General features: G+C 47.8%; 1 protein-coding gene across 5 annotated transcripts in view; it reads left to right on the top strand.

Moving 5' to 3' along the window:
* Nucleotides 1-19629, top strand: part of ZNF664 (zinc finger protein 664) — a 34747-nt gene that overhangs the window by 4108 nt on the left and 11010 nt on the right. For 3 of the 5 annotated variants that reach the window (XM_033098078.1, XM_033098077.1, XM_033098076.1), the window contains exon 3: nucleotides 9067-9163. The exons of 1 other annotated variant lie outside the window; for it this stretch is intronic. The gene's annotated coding sequence lies outside the window, so the exon portion shown is untranslated. The remainder of the gene's footprint in view (nucleotides 1-9066; nucleotides 9164-19629) is intronic. One more of the 5 variants, XR_004422110.1, reaches the window with a different exon arrangement.

Genomic DNA, 19629 nt, shown 5'->3' with positions numbered 1-19629 from the left:
CAAAACAGGCTCTGATTACAATGCAACAAAAACTAAAAATCATTTAAGTATAGTCTTATCAAGACAAGTGTGAATCTACATGAAGGAGACCATAAAATATCTGGAAAGATTGGAAAGACTGTCCTAAACGGAAAGACAGGCCGTATTCCTGGATGTGATGTTTAAACATTAGAGATGCCCATTTTGGGGTGAACTGGACAGAATAATTATGAGTAATGAGGTGGGACATTTAAACAGAGGCACATTCATTTAAAACGATGTTGTACTGGCTTTAGAGTATCTGTACCACAGGTCACTGGAACCTATTCTGCACCCCAAAAATAAACTGGGAATGTAATAAATGATAATCATCAAGAATGCCCCCCCAAACCGTTAAGAAAACATGAAAGTAAATATTAAACATCCGGAAAAAAGAGTTCTTTATGCTGAGGTGAACAAAGCACAGATTTTGCAGTTGTACATCCCCAAACTGGAGTCTTTTTTAAGTGAGGAAAATATACCCACCATGAGGTGTTGTGAGGGCAAGAGATGTTAAGTCCTGGCACCTATGGGGCACTCAGGTCTGTTATTAGTTAAAATCCATATTAGACTGCATAAAGATTTAAAACTTCCTTAAGAAGAAAGGGAACAAACCCCTAGGATTGAAAGCCAAACCACAAAGTAAGAAAAGATTTGTGACAAACATAAATGAAGAGTTAATATCTTCAATATGTCAGGAATGCGTACAAATCAGAAAAATCTAGGAACCATTAAAGAAGCATTTTTAAATACAGAAAGAACCTTTACATACCAAAGATCTATATAGTAGAATTATCTTTAGGGGTGCATTTGCAGAATGGTTAAGTTAGGATTCATCCACTGGGTGATATAGAGCCATTGAAATGTTAATGAAGAAAATGTATTAAAATGTTTATGATGGTGTTAAGTGGGAGGAAATCAGCACAAAATTACATACGTGATATGATTAAAATTCTTAAACAAAAATCCTAACCATCCGCAAAACCTGTGATGGAAAAATGTCTAGAAGAAATTAGATGAATATCTTAAAAATTACGTACTTTGGGAAGTAGGATGTTGGATGATTTTTAAAATTTACTTTTTTGTATTTTCCAAGATTATTACATTTGTAATGGGACATTTAGTTTTTAAAAATACATCATATCTGGGACATAAGTTAGCTGCACAGTTAATAGGTATGTACACCCCACCCCCGCCTCCCCGCCGCAACTCCGATTCAAGCTGTTCTCAGTGTAGTTGTGGAGGACCCAGCTCCCTGGCCCACGGTGGTATTATGAGCCTTGCGCTCCCCCAGCTGAGGCAGTCTGTCGCCGGCCGTCAGTCGGCCACTTGGAGCAGCTCACAGCAGCCCTCGCCGGCTGCCAGCTGCTGACTGTAGCACACAGCAGCCGGCGGCAGCCCACGCGGACCTCCGGCTGCTCACCACAGCCCAGCTCCAGGCAGAGCCGTTGTTCACAATCTTAGCTGTAGAGGGTGCAGCTCACTGGCCCATGTGGGAATCGAACCGGCGACCTCGACGGGGTTCCAACCTCCTGAGCCGCTGAGCCACCCGGCTGCCCGGTATAGGCACTTTTTAAAATAGATTTGCCTTATCTGTCATGTTAAAGCATGCTCTAAAATGTACTCTATAAACATATCTAAACTTGTTTTGAATGATGCAATTGGAATAAGTTTGAGTGAATTTTATCGCTTCCAATATTTGGAGAAAAATTGCTTCCTAGCAATATGCGGAATAAAAGTCTCATTTCTGATTTTATACCTGTAGAATAAATGTAGAAACTTAAACATGGGCCGTGGGATTTCCTAGTTTGACTCTTGTTAACACACTGTGTTTCTAACACAGAGATCCAGTCATAGAGCAAGTTGGATTTAACTGAGTCTTTCAGGACGAGTAGGAGGTAGCCAGCGGGGCGAAGGGCAGCGGCATGGAGAGCGTGGTTATTATGCTGGGCCTGCGGGAGTTTGGGCAGAGTGATGCAGCCCAGGGTACCTTGGGACGTGCTGTGTAGGTGAGGTCGAAGTGGTTACATAAAGGGCGGGGGCTCATTCACTTACCAGGTGTTACTGGGGACCTGCAGGACGTCCTGTGGATTTTAGTAGCATGCAGTTCAGTGGACAAGGCCAAGTGTGTGTGATAGAGGGCAGGTATTAGAGCACATAAAAAGGCATCGTACATAGTCCACATTTGAAGGTAACGGAGGAAGCCAGGGAGCCTTCCTAGAGAAAGCGATGTCTAAGGTGAGGCCTGAAGGTAACGGGGGATAGCCAGTGTGACGGCCTGGAGGTAAAAGGAGTTTGAGGGGAGAAGGAGAAGGTAGTGACTGAGGCCTAGGAGCAGGCGAGACCTGGGGAGTTTGGAGAAGTTTGGTTTGGCTGGAACTAGAATTGGAGTGGGCGGTGGTGAGAGACGAACCAAGAGAGGTGAATAGGAGTAAACATTGTCCAGAGTTTAAAAGCCATATGAGTAAATTTGGAAATTACCTGCAAGTTAATGGGACCCATTGAATAACTTAAAGCAGGATAATAACCCATTTTGCATTTTAGAAAGAGGACATCAGAGTGGGTAATGGGTTAGAGGGAGGCAAGACTGGAGTAGGATTGCAGGGGAAGGGGACGGTGGCCTGGATTACCGCTGAGACAGTATGTGGAGCGGGTACATAGATTCAGGGGGGACTTGGTGAGAAGGGGCGGGTTTCTGGCTTGGGCTCCTGAGGGATGAGCAGACCCACTGACTGTGGTTGGGAATAGAGCAGGCTTTCGTGAGGAGACGACAGGTTGAGATTTGGATACACTGAGTGTAAATTAAAGGGTTTGTAGGACGTGTAGGTTCTTCCTGAAGAGACTTTGTAAAAAATGATTTTATACTGCAGATACGTGCTTTGCTATGTGGACGACTGGCTGCTGTGCACAAATCCATTCCTGAAATCAGTGTTTCTATGTTGTTTAAGATTGGGGAATATGTGGACCGTCAGTAGCTTCCATGTGGAGTTATTTAAGACCACGTGACCCTCACTTGGGGTAACATTGCGATTGTCCTTGGGGTTCACTGGGCTAAGCTCTGCCTCCCTGAACAGGTGGTGGAGGTTTGTCTGAAGACTGTAAGCGGTCCTGTTGGTAGTCATCCCATTGTCAGTGCTCTTTTCTAATGGGCATGATTTCTGTTGAGGTTGCCGAACTGGTCCCTTCCACATAGAGGCAGGTCCACACGGAGGCAGGCCCACACGGAGGCAGGCCCGGACACAGGCAGGGTGGCGCCCTGGCTCTGCATCCATCTGGAAGTGTCCACCTGGCCATTAGAATTTGTCTTAGTTCATTCAGGCTGCTGTACCAAACCACTACAGACTGGGCGGCTTCAACAATTTCTCACAGTTCTGGAGGCTGGGAAGTCCAAGGTCAGTGTTCCAGCAGATCAGTGTTTGGTGAGGTCTCACTTCCTGCTTCATAGATCGCTGTCTTGTTGCTGAGTCTTGAGATGCTGGAAGGGGTGGGGGAGCGCTCTGGGGCCCCTTTCATAAGGGTACCAATCCCATCATGAGGGATATGCCCTCAAGACCTGAGCACCTCCCAAAGGCCGCACCTCCAAATACCGTCACATTGGGGATTAGGTTTCAATATATGAATTGGGGGTAGGTCACAGGCCCTCAGTCTGTAGCAGAAGCATAGATAGAGATTTGAGAATCATTTTCATTGTCCTTTTGACATGGCTGGTGTCAGCCATGGGAGTGGGTGAGAACATGTTGAGCAGAATGAGAAGAAGCTCAAAGCACAGGCCTGGGTACATCAAAGGGAAAGGAAGGAGTGAACGAGCCTACAAAAGAATTCATTAGAGAAGAAGGAAGATGCCCTAATCAGAGAACATCTGCTTGATAAAACCCATTAGATATGGCGTCAGTGAAGGGAGATTTCTGAGAGTTACCACGGCATCCAAGGTCGTTTCTTGGCTGGGGCCCATAGAGTCTGGGACATTGGCAGGAGGCAGTGCAGCTGCTCTCTCTGCCTTTGTCTCTGCTGAGTCTGTGACCCCTGCCAGCTCACTTTGTAGACAGTCTTTTCACTTCCCATTGTAAACTCTCAGGGAAGAGAACGTGATTGGCTCAGCTTCGATCCCACATTCAGCACCATTAGGTTCACTGTTGTAGGTCCCAAGCCTGGTGGGCCGAGGTGAGGGTACCCGGGAGAGGGGGATCCTGACGCCTGAGGGGGACATCCACTGATGAGCAGGACCAGTCGTTTAAAATGGTTCAGAGATGGGATAAAGCGAATAAGGAGTTGGGCAAACGGAAGTCATTTAGCCTAGGTTTTTTTTTGTTTTTTTTTTTTAACTAAAGTTTTTTATTGGGATGGCAGTTGTTAGTAAAGTTATAACTTTAGCCTAGTTTTAAAGTATTACCACAGCTAGTCCATGGGGAAGAAGCACAAGATGGATAACCAGTGACTATCGTAGATACTCATCTGTATCTGGAAGAAGACTGGAAAAAGAGAGATTTTTAAAAAGTAAAATTTAACTTTGGCGTTGCCTCAGAAGCACTCAAAGTTTAATACTAAAAAAGCAGTAATTTATATTGCTTTCTAACACTAAAACATTTCTATACCTTTATTCTAACTGTGGAATATACAGTGTCTCTTGTGTCACCTGATACAAGAAATTCAGTAAAGTTATTCTAGAGCTCATTCATTTTTCATACCCCTGCAAGTTCATAAAATAATCATAGCTTATTTCCACATCTTATTGTGCCTTGCCTTCCACGGTATTGTGACAGGTCTTGTGAAGAAGCCCGTGTACCAGAGCAAATCTCTATCCTAAAGATTATAAAGTCTGCCTCATGGGTAAATGGTAAAACAATTCGTAAAAGTAATCTGGACCCCTTTTCTTCTGTATGGTAAACCTCGTTAATGTCCCTTTGACTTTCAAAATTTTTAGATGCACGGTTCAAACATGTGGGATTAACCTTCATAGGATTTAAGACTCACTGATTCAGAGTACTTGGCATTGGCTAGCAAACAAGTCAGGTTTCTCACCCACTATTCAGTGACTTCTTACTGCATCTCCATATTATGATAGGATTGGGAGCTTTCGGCCCCTAGACTCACTGCTAGAATCAGGGAACCTGCAGAAACATTGTACAAATCTTTGTGATGCTTGCCTGCCAGTTACAGGTAGTAATCCATAGTGAAATTCTTTTCAAGGTCCAATACCTTGGTGTCAATGTCCATTAGGGTTTCTGAGCAAGTGTTAGAGTGCCCTCTGGAGGCGTTAGGAACAGTGAAAACACAGACTCCTATGAAAGGTTTCCTTGAACAGCCAGAGTTGAGAAGCAGTGGACTGGATGCTTGAGACTGGGTGGGTGCCGTTCGGGAGCAGAGGAGAACCAGGATGGGGCCATAGGAGCACTAACTCGTATTTATGGGGGCGCAGGAGCTCCTCACGCAGACTGAGAATGAGGCTTTATGTGGCAAGAGCAGAACGCAGAGCAGTGAGTCAGCAGGGAGCCAAAGCAGTGTGGTGGGTGGTGTCTGGTAAGGTCAAGAGGGACAACTGCCCTTGGCTTTGGCCCGGAGCTGCAGTGGTGTGGTGGTGGGCTGAGGAATGCATGGGAAGTAACCCGGTGGAAACCTGGGAAATGAAGAAGCCTAGATGGCGTGTGTGGTGGGCGGAAGTGTATGACAGCTGGAGAAAGCATGTTGGTTTCCCTTCAGATAGAAGAGACTTTACATTGCGTTTAAATGACGACGGGCAAAACAAGCGGAGAGAAAACCAAGTTGAAAGATGTGTGGGGTTGGCAGTGGAGGAGAGTTGGCTTTCAAGGTCCTAACCTGGGATACTTGTTGAGGGAAGACTTCGCTTTTTTAGGGACTTGGAATATGGCCAGTTAGTGATTTTCAGTTTTTCCTGGGCTGATAGGGACATATTCCTGTAGGCAGTTGGACATACAGGTAAAACAAAACTGGTTATAAGAGAGTATGGAATTAGCATCATGGAAATGGCCCTTATTCAAGCCAGGCAGGTGGTTGAGCTCAAAAATGGAGTCAGAACACCTTAGAGGACACTGGTTTTGGAAGTGGGAATAAAAGATATGATTGGTGACGGGCGGAGCCAGAGGAGAGGTGAGAGCATGTAGGAGTTGGGGGCCAAGGAGAGGTGTAAACTAGAGGTCAGAGGGAACCTGGAGAAGGGCCTTGAGATTGGACAAGGTCATGACTTTGAGTGGTTTTGCCGAAGTGCTGTAGGGAGGGGACCTCTTTGGGGTGTGGAGGAGGGAGTGGGTGTATATGCGAGGTAGAAACAGGTGTAGATGTTTGTGGGAAGCTCAGCAGTGAGAAACGAGTGAATTCGTCATAGCTAGACAGGTCAGGAGACACTCTGGAGAACAGATGGAGAGTGTGTCTGCGCATCAACAAGGAGCCGTAATCAATTACAGAAAGAATTATATTTACTTTTTCATTTTTTTTAACACCATCATCTCAGATACAAGATTTAAATTTTAACTTCTGTGCCACCTCCTATTTTTCTCCGATTGAGAATCTGACCAAATGGTAGAGAATTTTTAAGTCTGTTTATGACATTTGAGGGGCTCTTGCACAAGGAAAGAGTAAATGTGACCAATATTTGATTTAATATCCTGACAAATGTCAAAACTTGTTAATTCCTTTAAATGTACAGGACATTTGCAATCATGAATAACTTTTTGGTAAAATGAATAGGGTGGCTAATATGTAAAATATTTTGTTAAGAAAATAGACTCTTAGTATCAGAACTACTAAAATAATATATTTAAATTTGGGAGGTAGGGGTTGGTTTCTAACTTCAGACTGCTCAGTTGTGAGTGGTGAGACGCACCGTTTGAGGCGTAAACTTACACAAGGGCGGGGGGCAGGTCCTGGCGTAAGCCCAGACTTGCCCACTTTGTGGGACTGGTTTGCAGGCTTTGGAAGGTCTTAGCGCTCTTATCCCTGGTGGCCTTTACAGTGTCATCTGGCAAACACTAAAAACGCACCCACGTCCCACATGAAAGTAACTGGTACAAAACTGTGACCTAAGCTTCATTGGACTAGTTGTAGACAAACATTTATTAACTTTGATTTTTACGGTTTTTTTCATATTTTGCATCCAGTAAATGTCTTCTTTCAGGTCTCAAACATTTTCGTCAGCTCTTGAGATGCTCTTAGGCCCCAGGGACGGTGCTGAGGTGCCTAAGTGATGAGACACCCTGCTCTGCTGGGAGGTCCAGGCATGTCTGCCGGGCTGGACTCGCCAGGCATCTGTTGGTTGGAGGCACCAAGCTGCCTCCTGGGGAAACTCCATCCTCAGCAGAGCTAAAGTCACTTCTAGTTAGTGCTTTTTGTTGTAAGGAGCAGAGAGATTGATTTAGACCATTTTACGACACAGGATAAGCTCAGGGAGCAGAGCACTGTCAGAGCTGAGCAGTCTTGCCCATGGACGGTGGGGTCTCAAGGCATCTCTCTGTCTTTTCTCCACTTTGCGGGTTCTGCGTCCTCATGACTTGGGTTGGCTATGGGCCCCGTGACCTCTCCATCTCCTTTTACATCGTAACCTTCCAGCGTCACCTGTCACAGCTAACCGCCTCGTTCCCAGTGCTGGGAATTGGACCTCGTTGTTGCTTTCATTATGTTCCAAGCCGCATCAGAGGTCACTGTTCGGCTCCCGGGTCAGGTGTCTGCACTTGGTCTCCTAAGCTCTAGTGAGGGGAGATGCCGTGGTCACGTGGCGCGTGGCAGCCTGGGCCTGTCCTGAAAGCTGAGGCAATTCCCGTTACAGGGTTTGCAGGCCAGCAGGCAGCGGACTGGCCTGGGGAGTTCGTAAGGGGGAAACAAAACAACCGGGCCCCATGTCCAATCCATTTGGAATTCCTCCGAATGTGTTCCTGCCCTTTACGTGTAGCCTGTTAATAGCCTTTATTCTAAGTCAACCCTTTCTTCCCATAGAGAAGCTCAAGTCTCTAAATATATTGACAGCATTTTCACGTTTCCGTCTTCTTCCTGCTTTATTCAGCCTCTGACATTGCGTGGTCACTCAGGGTAACCTGTAGGGTTCTGGTTCTCTGTCAGTGATTTCTGCTGAAAATGACGTAGCGACTTCAGATAGGTGTCAGTAAAGAGGCAGTTCTAACCTCCTGTCATTCACATGTTTCCTTTCCCTCAAAGTCCTGGGGAGCTGTATGAAAAAACATACAGTAATTTAATACCATCCCCACATGCACAAAATTTAGAATGACTGAATGTCCCACCCAAATGTCAGCATGGCAGCGTTTTGATACCTAAGTCCCTTAATAAGTTATCAAACTTCCTAAGGAAAAGTGATATTCCCCATACCTAAAAAGAGAACTTGAAATCTATCCCCAAACTACTCTTTGCAATTATTGAATATAATGGGGGCGGTAATAAACGGAATAAATAAAATAACGCCAGCTAATCTTTGCTGAACGCTTCGAGTTTCCAGGCACTGTTTTAAGTACTTCTCCTGCAGTAACTTATTTAATCCTTAAGCTGCCTTCTCGGGTTATCTTACGCGGCCAGGTGCCTCTCTTATTTCCATGAACCCCATTCTTCACCTCTTCGGTGAAGGTTACACTGCTAGTATGTGGTGGAGCCGGGTCTGAACCCGAAACGGTCTCTGCTCCTTCACACTTCTCTCGACTGAAGAGTAAGTGAGAAAAACAGTAGTGATTTAAGTCCAGGATTCCAGCCAACCTGAGTCACTTATCCAGTGTTAATTCCTGTGAACCAGAAACTCGGTTTGGAAACATTCCTGTCAGGAGGCCCGTGGTGACGGTGTCCTGGAGCGACGTCGTGCAGACTGCCTGGGTTTTCCTTTCCAGGGTTCCTCAGATGTTCTCACGCCCTCTTGGGCTCTACATGACTGGAATCCCAGATATTTATATAAATCCCAAATATAAGTGGGTCTGCCCTGTCTTCTGAGCTAGAACCCCGCATTTGTAATAGCCAAGCCAGTTCTTCAGAAAGCGTTGTGATCCTAAGTTCTCCACGATACAAACCTCCTCCTTTTCTCTCTGCGTTTCTCCAACACAGCAGGATCCTCAGCCTTCTGTAGCCCTTCAGCCACTGTGGGCCCTGCCTCTGCCTCCTCTTCTGGAATGTCTTGGGGGTTTTGACTCCTGGCACCGTGGTAAGTTTTCCCCTTGTTGCACCATTTTTCCTACATGGAGATGCCCCCTCAGGCATTTCTAAACTGAAGCCGTCTCTGGAGTATTTTCTAAGCCTGTGCCTTTTGGGCCTCAGTGAAGAAGAAAGTCTCCCTACCTCATGGTTTTCCTTAAAGCCCTCCCTCTTTCTGGCTTTTGAGTTCCCTAGACCTGGGACAACCTTCCTTAACTCTCACGACAGCAGAAACGACTTTGTCCCAGTCGGAGTTCCTCTTTGTTCCTCAGCAAGTTAGATTTTCTTCTCACGAGAGCCGTCGTTACCACAGCTCACTCTGCCTGCCCCCTTGCCTCTGCTGTCCGGGAGGTCGCCTGGGCTGGAGACCTGTGTGGGCACTCTTGCCATCCTGCCTGCCTTTCCCAGTGAGCCCTTCTGCAGTGAGCTCTCACTTTGTCCAGCTGAGTTTCTTACTCCATAAGTTGCTGGTGTTTTTTCCTAAAGCCTGCACAACAGCTGTCTCCTTAAATATGAGGTCCTGAAAGTCTTCTGACTGGGGGTTATGGGTTCCTATCAGTCTCTGTGCAGGCTTGACGCTGAGAGCCATCGTGTTTCCAGCACAAGCTTTTTTCCTTTGTTTTCTTTTGAGCCTTTGGATATGTGATCATTTTTTCATGATTTCTTTCTCCTCTTCAGCGTAATTCAAGACAACGTATGTCTTATATAGGACAGGTATTTGTTCGTCTTTATTTTGTCATTGCTGAAATCCAGAATACTCTAGTTGAACATGCAGTCTGGATCTCTGGTTCACATACCTAATAAACTTTTACATTATTTCCGTGCATAGCTAGGAAGCCAGAGAAAGAGGGACCCTCTCTCGATAACTGCTGGGCTCGCTGGGGCACGTGGCTACTCGTCTTTCCCCCCCACCGCCAAAGGTTGGCTTCTTTGCTTCCAGTCTTCTCCGTCCCCTGAGTTCACTTCCCCACTGCACAAGAATTGACTTGGTGACGAAGAGGACATTTCGGTGGCGTCCACGCTCGTGAATCTAGTTACCGCGCCCACTTAGAAGGTTCAGCCAACGGGCACATATGGTAGCTTTTCTGTTTCCTAACTCTCCCTGGCTGGAGTGCTAAGAGTGGGGCCGCTTCCAGACAGACAGGGTCTGATTTCCAGGCGCTGCCCTGCGTGGAAGTCTGGACAGGTGTGCCTCGGCGTAGCGGCAAATACTCTTTCTCCTCCATCTCTCGCTGGCCCCATTCTCTCCTGTGCTGACTTGGGTACCCTCAGCCACCCTTCTTCATTATGGGTGATAAGACCTGGGATACAGGTCTGGTATTTTAGGAATTCCTGTTCGTGCCAGTGCAGGCTTTGGTCTCAAGCTCAAGGTTATCACTCATACAGGGAAAAGGCGTTCTCCGTGTGATGTGGCTGACCTTACGGCCTGCTGCAGCGGGAATTGGTCTCACAGGCCTAGCTGACAACCACGTGTTTGTGCGTTTCTGTGCAGTCCTGTGCACGTTCCCACCTAGAGTACCTGGACGTGAGGAGTGTTTGCTGAGACTGCTGGCCAATGTTGATACTAGTCTTTAATAGCATATATTTCCAGAAGGAACACTAATTGACAACCAGTGCCAGCCCTACGAATCAAGCCCAAACGCTGAAGTTCTGCATGTTTGTTTAACGATTCACTGGCTCTTTTTGAGAGTGGGACAGTGATGAATTTCTGTCCATGCTAAGCCTGAATTCTGATGGCCAGGTCTTACCCAGTTTCAGGACTTCGTTCTGTCTGTGTTCCTCTTGGGCTGTAGGGGTGAGATGCTCTTGCACTTTGTGCTTCCTGGGTGAACTTGCACCACAGTCTCTCCCCTGCGTGCGCTTACTTTGCTGTGCCAAACAATACACATTGTGTGTTGTGTCCCACGTGTAAAGATAGCCAGAATCTGAGATACTTAGTCAAATTCGTAGCAACAGAAAGTAGAATGATGGTTACTAGGGGCTCCCAGCGGGGAAAGGGACTTGGTCAGTGAGTTTAGTGACTCGGCTTTGCAAGATGGAAAAGTTCTGGAGATCTTTTCACAGTGATGTGAATATCTTTTTAACACTGAAAAATGATTAAAATGGTAAGTTTTGTATTAATGTGGTTTTTTTTACCACAATTTAAAAAGTGCATTTAAAAACATAGCAAAGTCCTGAATTCTTAACCTGTTACCTGCCAGCTATCGTGACACTCCCACTCTGTGCCACTGAGGACAGCCTTGTTAAAATCCGCATTTTATTTCTGTCAAGGTCACCCAGGGCTGCTCTCTTTTTCCTTCCTTTGTTAGCCAGCTTGGGCCCTGTGTGATCTTCAGGCATTTCTTTTGCCTCTGCCCAAGGGTGGTTAGAACTTCCCAGTTTCTGTTCCTTTTGCTCCTAGGCCCAAAGGTGGATTTTCTCCCTTTGGGCCTTAATTACTCCCAGCAGTGGGAGGAGGAAGCAAGTTTAATAAAAGAGAGTCATTCAAGCTCATGTGACGTAAGCCGTCTGTGCTTATTCTTACCCCCTGTCCCACCCAGATCTTGCTTGCCCGTGGAGCAGAGGAGCCCCCTGGCCCAGTTGGGAAAGGCTGGTCCCTTGAGGAAGATGATCCAATAGCATCAGCCAAAGGGAAGGGACAGGAAAGGGCAGCTTCTGCAGGCCAGAGTCCATTTGCTTACATTCCGTCGTACTTACCAGTGCATTGACTCTCGAAGTGTCCTCATGGTGTCCGGAAAGATTTCTTTTCTTTTCCAGTCCCCCCATCAGTGTTCCCTCCTTCCTGAGGGTAGAATGAGTACTGAAGCATTTAACACCCCACATTTTGAGGGTGAGAGTGAGCATCTGTGTGACTGATAGGAGGTCTTATTATCTCTATTTCATAGATGAGTAAGCTGAGGCTGATGAATAAAATGAGGCTGAGAGTCACACAGCTGTGTAGTGTCAGGTTAAGAATTTGAACTTAGGACTTTTGAATGCAAGTCCAGTGTTCTACCCACCCAGTTATTGTGATTCCTAATGTGTGTACTTGTTACACATTCACTAGCTAGATTAGATAAGATAAACTTACGCCTTGTATGCGGATATTCATGTAGAGGCCATCACCGAAGCAAATCATATTCTGTCCCATTACTCAGGTGTCTCTGTGTCCAGTGTTGAAAAGCAAGGAAAAAAATCGTGGAGTCCACCTTGTGAGGGAGGAAGTGTCACTAAGGTCGGATGTATTTTAAAGCAGTCCTATAAATAGAGGGTCAACAGGAAAACCTGCCGGGAGGCTCAGGGACAGACTTATAGGTGTAAACGCAGTGCTTGACTTGGAGCAGAGGAGCAACTCTAATTACAGTGAGGTACCTACCTACAGTGAGGTCATCAGGTCTCGGGACGCCTCTGCCTGTGAAAGGACATTCTTGGCAAATGAATGAATGTGTCATGCACTAATTAAAAGAAGGGAAATAAGGAAACACATATTTATGTAGCCTCAACTATGCTGTGGGCTCTCTGATAGGGACTTTCACGTTCATTATCTCCCCTCATTATCACAGTGAAGCGTTACACACGTCATCCATGTTGTCAGCTCAGTCTGCGATTAGCCAGGATCACACAGCAAGTGGCAGACCCGAGGCCTGCACCCCTCTGTCATTCTGTAGGTCATTTTTGTGGGAGGACTGGCTGAAGCCAAGCTGAGGAATGTACACCTATGTCACCCTTTATCACCTTAATAACACACGCACTGATCCTTCTTGGTATCACTCCCTCCATGCTTTTCGTTGCCCTTCTCTGGGTCTAATTTCATAGTCTTTATGGTAATTTTCTAGGTAAAGAAAAATCAGACATGGCTTCTTCTGTCTTTTATCTTTTCTGCATAAGGAGTCATTAGGCCAGATCACACGAAGTGAAGTTGTCCCAAGGGCAAAATGGCAGCAGCTCTCTTCCCTGTAGCTCATTAGAACCCAGAGCCCAAATCATTAGCTGTTGACCTTAGTTGAGGGCAGGTCGGGGAACCTAAGGCACAGTTGGGGCATGTTACTAAGATGCTGCCGAATGGCACCTACGGCCAGACTGAGGGACTGTTCGAGGAGCCCCGCCCTGAGGTTTCAGAAGTGGGGGGTACCCCAGACTGGGTGTGCTGCTAAATATCTGCCCAGGCCCTTGGGTGACTAGGGACGTGGAATCCATCCTATGCCTGGCAGGGTGGGGGTGTGGGGGGAACCAGTTGGCCACAGGACATTGAGACCCGGGGCTATAGTGTGTGCGTGGGTCACTGGAGGTACAGCTCCCCTCTCACTTGGACCACCTCCAGCTTCCCATTACGGAAGTTAGTCCAGGAAGATGAGGACGCCTGTGTTCCCTTCTGTGAATGGGAATCACCCCTCGGAACAGCGACCTGGAAGATGGGCCTTCCGGGGTGTTGGCAGCTAGGCCGATGAACACGTGTGAGGAGCAGACTAGAGGCCTTAGTGGCCACGTTCAAGTGCTTGGGAAGGCCAGGTGGGTCCTCCTTCAGAGGCTTTCTGAGAGGCAGCCACGAAGGGGAGAGGTCTAGGCTCTTACAAGGTGGGGCGCACGGTGACCTGTTAGCATTGAGGTGGCCCAGGGCCCATGCAGAGGCACTGGAATGAGGAGAAACAGCTCTGGTATCTGGAAAAAGGGTGCGAATTGTGAAGCGCCTGTTTGGGATGTGAGCCTGCCCTGGACAGCCAGGGGCATCTTCTATTCCAGGACTGATGGTGACGGTAGAAGCAAAATAGACGGCCTTTGGCATTCCACAGTCCTAATCAGTGGGTTATACGTGACTGCTCTGATGAACTTACTCTGAGACATAGCTGAGCACAGGTTAAGTGCACGGGGCCTGTGTCGCTTCCTCTACCTGGTATGTGTATTTCGCACTGGACCTTACTGGTGGTGGGTGCGGCTCAGTGAGGAGGCAGGCACTGCCTGTTGACTGCCCAGCTCCCCGAGGCAGGCAGGGAGTGGTGGCCTTGAACAGAACAAATAACCTCGTCGCCCCGCTCCTTGGCAGCACGCAGGCACCAGGGGCCTTTCCATTTATTTTTTGTGTGCCAAGGCCTGCAGAAAAAGGCTAAGCAGAGGCCTCACTTCCCTTGGAGCTGTACTGCTGCCAAGTTACTATCTGATGGTGTTGATTTCTGGGACTTCCTGATAATTGGCGGAGTCCTGGAGGAGTTCCTGGCCAGGCTGGGAACATGTTCCATGCTCTCTCCCATGAACGGGGGCATCCATTATGTCCAGCGGGGACAATACAAGGCGGGATTGCACGGTCTTGCCTGGAAATCAAGGTCCTGCAAGAACACTAGTGGGTTGCTGCCTAATGGGATAATTTCTGAATCATTTATAAAACATCTCGCTGGGTAAAGAGGTATTTCTTATAAGTGTTCTTCCTTTAATCCTCTCGTGTACAAAACTTGAGCTTTGGAATTAATTTGGAGGTATTTGGAGGGCATTTTTCTTACATCCAGAATAATAATGGCCAGTGATGGAAATTACTAACTACAAGTAAGTGTTCACCTTATGGTTTGTTCACATAAAACTTAAAAAAAAAAAGTGGGTGTAAGATGGAATCTCACCCTCTTTTTGGTCTCTGGATCTGTTTATACTTTAAAAAGTGATTTTAAGGGCCCCAGAGAGCTTTCTGTTTATGTGGGTTACAGGCATCGATACTTAGCATAATAGAGATGAAAACTAAACTTTTACAGAAATATTAACTAATTTATTTTTTAAATGAGGATAAAACCATTACATGTTAACGCAAACAACTTTTAATGAAAACAGCTATTTTCTGAAACAAAAAAAAAAAACATTTAGTAGGAAGAAGGGCAATATTTACATTTTGGCAAATGTCTTTAAATGTACGAGGCTTCATTCAGTAAGACATCTGCTTCTATAGTCAGTCTCTTGCAATCTGTTGTTTGGGTTGAAGTAGATGAAGATATCAGGCCTACCCAGATAATGTAGTTGGAAAGGGATTTTAGTAGCCTTTTCAGATAATTGTGAGCTCATTTGTGACACGACACCAAGATGTGACAAGTAGTAGGTTCTTGTAGGTTAGCGGCACCGTGTGGTCTGGAACCAGATTGGTGTGCTTTTTGGACTCTGGTGTATAAAAACCCACAGGTCTCTCTCGCACTTGGAATAGCTCTTTTATCCACGATGATTTTTTCACCTCACACATCGGTCATTAGGAAAATAGTGGTTCCCTGAGTTACACAGATCCTGCGCATGTTCACACGTTCCATTATATATAATGTCCAGATCTCAGGTTTGTTAGTATCCCTGTCAATCTCATCAGAAAGTCTCCCAAGTATTGGGAAGCTGCAGAGCTTACGGTGGCAGACACACGTTTTCCTAAAAGCCCGGTTTTCCCTAGAATGCTCGGACTTGACCTTTGGCAACAAATACCATCAGTTTGCTTTTAACTGAAATGTCTGCCCAATACCAAAATCTCCAGAACAGGTTGTCAGTCATTCTGCAAGTAAAAATGTTCTGTCCAAAAACAGGTCTAACATGCTGAATAGATGTAACCAACATATTAAAGAGTGTAAACAATCAAGCGGGATTTTTACATTTAATGCTTTATCGGAAGATCCTGCAGCCATAACATTGTAGAAAAGGTGCATTTCCTCAAAAACAAGAAAAAAAGTAATTTTCACTTGACTTTTATGACAAAGTATCGCGGTAGTTATTTTTAAACGGGTTGAGATCTTCTGAGCCAGCAGTCCGTATTTCAGATACTATATTAAATTTTAAAAAACTTCATTTGAGACATCCTCCGAGGAACGGTGTGGGCTGAGTCTGAGTAGGTTCCTGGACACGTCTTCCTTCCACTGTCGCAGGAGGAGGAAGGCGTGGAATTGTGCTGTGTGTACGTGTGTAGTTTGGTGGCGGGTGCTGAGGATGATCTCTGCGGAGTTCAGCTTCTCTGAGAGGATTCCGTGTGGCCCTCTGCTCAGGGTGAGGACAGGTGGCGGGGAGTGGGGTGGGGGAGAGAAAGTGGAGGAGGGGTCACAGCCTCCCCCACACGCAGCCTGGTGACCTGGAAAACCCTGCAGTGTCTGCCTTGCTCTGTCAAGGCCCCAATTTGGATTGGCATGGGATAATGATTTCTTGCGGGTAGAGGGCCCCTTTGCCCTTTGATCATCCCTATTTGGGAAAATCTCAGTCCTGCAGGAGCTCAGCCGTCTGCGTTCCTCACGCAGCGCTGTGACTGAGTCCTGCCTGCGGGACCAGCCCGTGGGCCTCAGCGCTCTGCCATCGCTGTTCCTCTGGTCTCCACTCTTCTGCTGGGCACACAACATGTCAGACCCACTCTGCGCGCCTCACGCCGTCAGCGCGCTTGTCCTCTCCTCCCCAGCAGGCGACCTTGCTTCCGCTTTACTGTGGACAGGCAGCCAGGATTCTGCCCACATCCCACTCCAGCGCACACACACTTGCCGCAGGAGAGGGCTGTCCTTCCCATTCCCTGAGGCTGGCTGTCTGGGTGGACTTTGGAGGCTGTCTCCAGGGGCCTCTTCCATTATTTCTTTTCTCTCCCATAGTTTTATTAGTCTTTCCTCTGAGTGTAATTCTTTCCCTTCCCCGTCCCCCCCACCCCCGAACTTTTCCTTGAAGTATAACATACAGAGTCACAGGTCACAGGGGTACAATTTGGTGAATGTTCACAGCTATGAAATAACCACCCCTGTATAAACCAGGGCGCAGATTAAGAAACCACGTGACCAGGACCCCCCAAACTCCTCTCATGCTCCTTTCCAGTCATAGCTCCTTTGCCTTCTGTTCTGAGAGCATAGATGACTTCCGCTTGCTTTCGAACGTTACATACATGGAATCACACGGTGCACTCTTGTGTTGGCTTCTTTCACACTCAGTCATTAGGAGTCACATTTCCATAAGGCCTTGTCCCGGCTTCTTCCGGGGTCCTCCCCACTTTCTCCCTAGGTGATCTTATTCCAAACCCCTGCTTCAGTTACCATCTGAATGTGTATATTACAAAGTCCTGACATTTCACCTGAGTGCCAGTTTCTTTTCCCCAGCTAATGTCCTTGACACCTGCTTGGGCAGATCCTAAAGGCTTGGAATTGAAGTCATGATCTTAACCCCCAAACCTTGGTCTTTTCTAGAGTTTCTGATCTTAATGAATGGTTCCGTCGCCATCTAGTTATGTAAACAAAAAAACCGAAGAGTCATCCTAGGTGTCTCCTTTCCCCTCACCCATGTATTTAGTCCTACCAAGTCAGATTGATTTTTCTCTCCTAAATATGCCTTAAAACCGTTCACTGTTCTGCTCCACCACTGCTTTACTGCAGGTCATCATCCTTCCTGGCCCCAACTCAGGCAATCCCTACCATGTTCACCCCCAAGTACTCTTCCTTCCCACCTTTCTGCTAACTGTACCTGAGCTACAGTTTTCTATTAAAAATGGAAATGTTCCCACTCTAAGCCAAATAAAAACGAACCACTTCAGTGGCTTTCCGTGCTCTTACGATGAAGGTCAGGATCCGGATGTCCCTTCATCTCCTTCCCTGTTCTCATCGCCACCACGCCCTCCGGCCCTTCTCGTGCTCACCTCCCCCTCCCCACAGCACTGTGTGTGTGCTGATCCGCACACAGGCCGCACGGCTCCTTTTCTCCGTGCACCTTCCTCTTCTAGCTCTGAGCGCACCACCCAGGCGGCTTCGTTGTGCTTCACACAGTGTGGCTTTTCCATTTCTGTGTGGACATCCCATGAGTGTCTGCTTCCCGCTAGACTAAATTCCACGAGGGAAGGGAATAGGTCTGCTCACTGTGGAGGGCACAGTAGGCTGACACAGACACTTGACAAACAGTTGTTGCTTGGATGACCCGTGGGAGACAGAGATGAAGGAGTTTGAAGTACTCGTTCAATTCCCTGAGTCTCTGCAGATCCTGCTGATGGAGGAGCTTACACTCAAGAAGCAAGCAGAGGGAGGCAGCAGGCAAGGAGAGCCACACCAATACAGAGTCGTCAGGCAGGCAGTGGTGGGCCTGGGAAGGAAACAGACGGGGTGACGTGCTAGGAGGGGCTGCAGGGTAGAGACGAAGTCGGCTTACTTGGTTAATCTGCTGCTCTCAGAAAGTGACACTGGCCCTGAGACCGAAATGTGGAGAAGATGCTGGCTCTCTGATGAGCGGGGAACAGCGTGGGCAGAGGAGTCGTTTGAGGTGCTCAGGGGAAACAAGCTTGGCGAGTTTGGAGACTAGAAGGGAGACGCGTGAGGTGGTGCATGGGGTGCCAGCGAGTGTAGGAGGTGAGCCTGGAAAGTCCCGAAGAGCGGGTCGTTTTATTAAAGAGCATTGGAGAGTGAACAGCGGACAGAGGGAGGGCGTTCTTCTGTTTGTAAGGATTGGGCTGACTGCTCCGGAGCCGGGTTGTGGGGGAGCAAGAAGGAAGCAGAGATGCCACGGCCAGGCTGTGGCCAGTCTGTGAGAGGCCAGGGGCTTGTGCGGAGACAGATGCGGGCGGAGTCGCGGAGAGTGAGTGATCAGTGGGGCTGGGGGAAGAGGAAGTGAGGCAGCTGACCCAGATGGGGGCGAGCAAGGCAGGAGCAGTGGGGGGTGCGTTTGGGATTGGGATGCCAGGGCTGGGGGTCAAGCTGGGGAGCCAACATCATGATGGGATTTTAGGCCGTGTGACTGGCTGAGCTTACGTGGAGAGAGATTATAGGCTGGGAAAAGGGGTCCCCAGCTGGATCCCTGGAGCGCCCCAGCATTTAGAAGTCACTCACGCAGAGGACGAGTCTCCAGTAAAGGAAATGGGGCAGGATGGCGGATGAAGGGGCGCCATGCAGGCCAGGGGGACAGAGAGAGGCATGTGGTCCTGTCAGGCAGACAAGGACGGTGCCTCCTGCAGAGGTCACGGCGGCCTCGGGACCGCAACCTGACGGAGAGAATGTGAGGCGTGAAGCTCTTGAGGAGTTTTGCTTTAATGGGGAGCAGACGTTTTGGCTGATAGCTGGAGTGGGGCTGTGGGATCTAAGAAGTTTGTTTTGGGAAGGAGGTAGGAGAAGTTCGTATGGGAATGGACAAGGTAGGACAGGACTGACGATGGCGAAGGGAGAGAATCCCTGCTGGGTTCTGGGGAGGCCGTGGAAGTGCTGCTGGGGTGCAGTGGGCGGGCCGGCGTGGAGGAGCAGGGCGCTTGCTGAAGTCGGGGGGCAGGGGGCGTACAGCTGAGGGCCATGCCAGTGGGGAAATGCGGTGGCGGCCATCGAATTGCTTCTGTTTTCTTTATTTTCTTAATCATCTTGGCAGCTCATCAGCCACGAGTGAAGGAGGGAGGAGGAACATAGGAGATTTAAGGAGAAGCATGAAGCAGTAACTTTAAATATTGGGAAAGTGTGTGTCCTGAAGGCTTTCAGAAGTATTGGCGGGGAGGGGCTGGTCCTTTTGAGATTTGTGGTCCTACATTGAGTAAAGCCTGGCACTGTTCGCCTGCCTGGGTAC

This window comes from Rhinolophus ferrumequinum, chromosome 25 (genome assembly GCF_004115265.2).
Source record: "Rhinolophus ferrumequinum isolate MPI-CBG mRhiFer1 chromosome 25, mRhiFer1_v1.p, whole genome shotgun sequence".
Classification (NCBI taxonomy): Eukaryota; Metazoa; Chordata; class Mammalia; order Chiroptera; family Rhinolophidae; genus Rhinolophus; species Rhinolophus ferrumequinum.
The sequence above is the reverse complement of the archived record's forward strand: the minus strand, read 5'-3'. Positions and strand labels throughout refer to the sequence as shown.